The sequence below is a fragment of the Varanus komodoensis genome, unplaced genomic scaffold (assembly GCF_004798865.1).
Source record: "Varanus komodoensis strain SLA01 unplaced genomic scaffold, ASM479886v1 scaffold24, whole genome shotgun sequence".
Lineage (NCBI taxonomy): Eukaryota > Metazoa > Chordata > Lepidosauria > Squamata > Varanidae > Varanus > Varanus komodoensis.
This window is the reverse complement of record NW_025335641.1, coordinates 7,093,075-7,099,354: the sequence shown is the minus strand read 5'-3', so window position 1 is coordinate 7,099,354 and position 6,280 is coordinate 7,093,075.

Genomic DNA, 6,280 nt, shown 5'->3' with positions numbered 1-6,280 from the left:
GTGGCTGGTTTGCAGGGGATGGGGTATGAGGCAAGACTGAGGGAACTGGGTCTCTTCAGCCTGGAGAAGAGGAGACTCAGAGGGGATATGTTGGCGACATACAGGTATGTGAGGGGATGTCACATGGAGATGGGCAGAGACCTGTTTTCCCCTGCAGAGGAAGGCAGGACGCGCTCCAACGGAGCAAAGCTCAGGGAACCAAGGTTCCATTTAGATGCCAGGAAGCACTTCCTGACAATCAGGACCCCGAGGGTATGGAATAGGCTTCCACGGGAGGTCGTTGAGGCCCCATCGGTGCGGGTGTTCAAAGACAGGCTGGACATCCACATGGTGGGCATGTCGTGAGTGGAGCCGGCTGGAGCCAGGGGTCAGACTAGATGGCCCAGGAGACCCCTTCGGACTCTCTCTGTTTCTGTGTTTCTAAGTCTCCTTGAACCAGATGGTACTTGCTTCCAAGTGGGCTCCCACAAGATCTTGCTGAAAGGGACGCAGGGATAAAGATAACTACATACCGAAGTAGAGCTCCTTTTAATATTCACAATAAGCGTGTATGGGTGCGCACGTGCAAAAGAAAAGTTGAAAGGAAGCAGATCTTTCTTACACAAACCTCAGTTTCTAGACAAGCCTGCTATGCAGTCCATATTCACGAATGGCACTTGTTTGCCATTAGAAAGTATTATTCCCAGCTTGGGGTCAGTTAACACGGAATACGAGCCAAACGAAGGTATCTCTGCTTGGTGCGAAGGCGGAAATTTTTTCAGCACCATAGACAGCTCCCAGAGCCGGCACGCCTGCGTAGCTTCTTCTGAGTAGTTTCCGTCTAACTCTGTGGCCTCTTTCCGGCTGCCTCTGCTTTCCAAAACAGTGAATAAAGAGACGGGGAAGGTGCTTGACCAAGTAGTACCCGCTAAATGGTGGCATTGGCTGCTGGGCCCTTCCCTAGGTCCTTCACCGGAACAAGGCGGCTCTGCCTGCGGAGAGCGAGGGGAAGCGCCAGGCCCAGAGCTCTGAGCGGGCAGGTCTCACCCAGGAATCAAGCGAGCTAAACCGACGGCTGCTTCAAGTTCTCAAGGCGGAAGACCATTCCCGGCAACGCTGCAGCGGCGAGAGATTACGAGGAGATGAGGCTAAGGCGGAGGAGGCTCAGTTTGAAAGAGGGAGGGAAAGATTTCCGATGAGCGCTTTAATTCGCTTTCTGCTTTGCGATCAAACGTGAGATTCTTCGTTAACGCGCTCGCCAAGCCTGCGTTAATGCGCGCTCGCACACAGTTCTGAGTGATTATGCCATTCTCGCTTTCACTGTGTTAGCCCAAAGAGTGAAAAGAGGGCAAAGTGTCCTATATAGCAAGGCTTTGAAAACCCGAAGGAAACAATAACAAGCAACGCTCGTATCCAACCCTCCTTTTACTTGATCATTGCATATTCTTTAAGAGGATTGGGAATGGAACTTCCACCCACAAGGGCAGTACCCATCTCATCACCGATGCTGAACGCAAGCAAGGGAAAGCTACTGGCTTCCACCCTGCTTGGAGGCATCTCGGAAGCATTTGACTGGCATCTTGGGAAAAGGACACTTGCACTGCAAGAGGTACCTCGAGTTAGAACCGGCAGCCAGCAAGGAAGCTCAGCCTTATTTGCAACCCTTAGCAAGGAAGAACACTGATTTCTGGATATGAGAGTAGACAGAGGACATTTGATCAACATAAGGTAGGGTAGGGGGTGGAGGAGAGAAATAATGATATATTAATTGCCAGATAGAAGCCATACATCCCTCTTACTCTTGAGATGATAGATAACATTAAATGCTCAGTGGGATTGTTAAAAGTTCAAAATTAATCTCAACTCTGGATTGACTCTAGTCGAGTGATGCAAAAAGAAGGCAGGCATGAAGCTGTGCTTGTGTATAGCCTGATATTAGCTAACATTTTGGATCACACCCACTGGCCTTTTGTTGTATGCCTGCATGTGATTTCCTTATTTTGTCTTGGAAAAATCACAAAATCCACTGTGCTTTTCTACTTGGTCCGTATGGAACATTATATTTTATTCCTGGCCTCCATGTCTTTTCTGCTCCTTTCTTTCCCTGTGTGTAGGCATGCCCTCTGTAATCTTGAACTATGCTCATTGAACTAATAATTTTTAATGTTAGTAAGTTAATAAGATGAGAGGGTCTTTCTCCTGGCAGCAGTAGAGAGTGAACGCAAACTCCTGTGACATAAGAAGGGCCACATTTTGGTTTTAGAAATGTCTTCTAGGATGTCTAAATAGTAAGACTAACCACTCACCAGCTGTTGGGATGTCAGAGAAACTACACCTGCTGATATCAGATTCATAGATTAACAGGAGAAGACAAATTCAACTTGATTTGTGGTGAGAGCAATGACTCAGTAGTAAAGCACCTGCTTTTAATGCAGAAGGTTGCAGATTCAATCCATCCATGACACCTCCAGGTAGGGCTGAAAAATTGTCCTTTCCTAGGCCTTGGAAAGCTGCTTCCAGTTAGTGGAGACAATTTCAGTAGATATACTGATGATTTAAGGCAATTTCTCTTGTGTTTGATTCAGTGTTAGATAGCAAATTGAAGTTTTTACAAATATTTCATTTCTGTAGTATACTGGTTTCTTTGTTTTTAATCCCTGGACTCTATCCCTTTCTTAGTATGCATATTCTGAAAGGAAAAGCCATTTGGACTACTCAGTTTTCCATCCACAGAGAAATATAAGGTTGTAAAAATCCCTGCAATTAAAAAGTGATGCCTGGAGAAATGGATAAAACACATAGCTTTGTAGAAGTATCCAAAACAAAACAGCTTCCCCCTCACCCACCACATCATGTTCCTGGCATGCAATACTGAAGGCATAATAAATGAAGACCTTTTGAGATATTACAACCCTGCAGAACCTATATGATGTGGCTCATGCAGTAATAGCTTATTTTCATATAGTAATGGCTGAAATAATCAGACTAGGAGTGGTGATTCTTCAGACCTTCAGCTTTTTTCTGACTGCGATTGTGAACCTCTGTCTGTGTACAGCCTTGCCTCACCTGGTTTCTTTCAGGTATTTTGGATATGAGCTTCCATTAGCCCCAGTTTGCATGGCTAATGTGCAGGAATTCTGGGAGCTGAAATCCAAAACAGCTGGAGGGCACCAGATTGGGGAAGACAGCCCTTGAATATCGGTTAGAACCTAACACACTTATTCTCTGTGTACGGGGATTTATTGTTTTGGGATTGCCACCATCAGTCTGAAGTGATATAGCCTGGGCCCAAGTATAGTGCCTGAGTAAAGGCCAGGCCCTTGTCATTAGCAGCTCGCTTTTTTAAGGAGGGGAGTAACTATGGAGCCAAGGACTCAGCTCCAGGATAGTTCTGTGTTAGTTTAACTCAAATTTCATTCATTTCATTGGATCTACAACTCTTGGTATGTTTAGCATTGGTTATACCCCATCTGTCTAAATTGGCCTGCTGGGCAAATTCCATTAATATAAGTGCTGACCCCTACTCTAAACTAAGAGGTCCTAGAGGAGCATGTTATTTTTTTTGCAACAATACCTGCAGCAGCAATGATCGATACTGAGATGAGTTACTCAAAGCCTCGAGCTGCTTCCTAGCATCACCTCTTCACGCTCTATCCCTAATTCTTTTTAACTCTCATAGAAAGCAACAGATCCATCTTTCATAGTTCAAAGTTCCAATTGGTTTCAGGAGTTCATGACTGTCCTCACGTAGGTGGGTTCTTGCTTCTTCCACGCCAGTAGAACAAATGCTGGTGCTACACAGGCCAGCTAAAATGTACGATTGTCTGCTTTCTGCTTTCTATGTGGGATTGACAGTTGCTAACCCAAAATAGGAGTATAGATTCAAGGTGCTTTAAGTAGTGCCCCAAAACATTGCTCATTTTAGCTTGGGTAGCTTGATATATGTCCAATTTCAAATATGGGCTCTTCTCTGCTTTTTAAACCCTGGTCAGTAATGTTCATATATGTGCACAACACCAATGGCTAAAGGTGCTTTTGGCTTTAGTGAGTTTAAAAATTGATCTGTGCTACACTAAGAACAATCTGACTTTGGCTTGTGAGAGAGTTGGTCAAAGGGCCTTTTAAGCCTTTGGCTTAACATATTGTGGTGCTTTTACAACCAGAAAAGAGGAAGACTCCATGGAATTCATCACTATAAGATATGGTCCTACTCTCTAGCTTTGATAGTTTACAAATGGATTAGATGGATTTATGGAATCTAGTCTTCCAAAGGCAACCACTAACTCTAGTAGTTAAATAGAACGTCCATTGACATATGTGGTATACCTAAGAGTACTAGATGCAGGAAGCAAACAAACCACGAAAAGACATCACCTTCAGATGCTGGTCATGGGTTTCTAGAGCAAACTGGGTGGCAGGTATTACTGAAATATATGGACATGATCTAGAATGGCGATTCCTACATCTGGGTATTTTTCTGCACCAGATATTCTTTATTGGTTTTCTCATTATCACTAGTTTTTAAACAGGATGAGATGAATTAAATATGATTGGCCCATATCATTGACAGCTTGGATACTAAGCTTTTATGTATGGCTTGGAATGAGATCCAATGAGAGATCCTATTGGCAGAAGGACAATTTTGAAAAATGATTTATACTGTTTCCTCCAGCCCTATACTGTTCCAAAGCCCTCCACCCTGACTGAACCAGAATTTCAAGGAGTGTAAGGGTTTGTGGGGTAAAGGGAAAACTAGTGAAAGTTGCTTTCTAGCTTGCTCTGTTGAGAACATCTTGTGAGCAGAAATCCAGTCAGTGGATGGTCTTGTAAGGAGAAGCTGTGATCACCACCATCCTAAAAACTAGACCATGGTTAGTCCACTGCATGGAGAAGGAGGTGAGTATATTTTAGTTCTGATCAGGTATAGATAAATAGCAATGACTAAACAACCAAAGGTTCTCTTGAAGTTTTCCTCCCTTTCATTGAGGAATCAAACCTCAATCTTATATTCATATCAAAATTGGTCGGATCTATGTTCTGCTTTCTTTCAAAGGGCTTTACTTGTGGAAGGTTCCTTTGCCTGATTTTGGGATTCGTCCTTTACTCCAGCTCACTCCATTCACTGGGGTTCCTGATTCTCTGTATAACATTTTCAGGGGGGCTAGAGGAGCTGCTGCAGGAAGGAGAGGGTGGGGAAGTCCTGTCCTGCCAGGGTAGTTGATCTGAATTGAAACCCCTTAAATCTAAATTCAACCTCTGGGTGTGGCTGTTTGGAGAGGCAGGAATCTGTGCAAGGTATGACAAGATTATATATTAAAGAGTCATCCTTGGCTACATCATTCAGTCATAAAATAGTAGAGTTGGAAGGGCCCAAAATGCCATCAGGTCCAACCCCCCGCTCCTGTAGGACACTAAGTTACACCATCCCAATCAGATGACTGTCCAGACATTTTCTGAATGTCTCCAGCAAGGGAAAGCCTGCAATTTCCCCAGGTGGAAGGCTCCATTATCATACTACATCACTGCCTTTGCTTTTCAGATCCAGTCCAACTTTGAACTTTGGCCCAAGTCTTTATTCTTCCTGATTAGAGAGCCCAAGGTTTCACAGGTTTGTTAAAATCCAGGCTGGGGCATTAGCTGGGGTCCAATTACCAGCTGGCAACTTTTATCACATACAAGTGCTGCTGATTTTCATATCACTATGCCCTATTTTCCTACAAGCCTGCCTGCAATGGAAACTTTCCAACACATCCCCCCACCCTAAATTAGGAGTGATTTCAAAGAGACACATAGAAATGGCTTTGGTACTAATTGCATCCCCTAACATTACAGTGATAATTATGAGCAGGCGATTAGTGACCAGCTGCTGAATTTAAACTAATATCAATCCCAACTGGAAATCTGCCTCTTTCTACTTTACCATGGGGCCAGTGGGTCTGGATTTCTCTATTTCTTTCTTCAAAGGACATACAAAAGTGCAAACTATTTTCAGATGGATATTGCTAGGATGATTGCAATGATCTGCTGTGCTTAAACAGTAATTTCATTTTTACTTCTTTTTCACAATTCATTCACTGGCAACCAAAGAACTAACTATATTAGATCCAAAGACAGTATCGTAGACTAAATAAAGACAAATTTAATCATATTAGCTCGGGGTGCTCTTCAGTAAGAAATGCTTATGGTGTCAGTATAAGAAACTATGTTAATATGAGAAAGTAATTATTTTAAGAAAGAATCCAACAGTGTAACCCTAGACACATCTACTCAGAAGTAAGCACCATGTAGCCTGAATGTATGA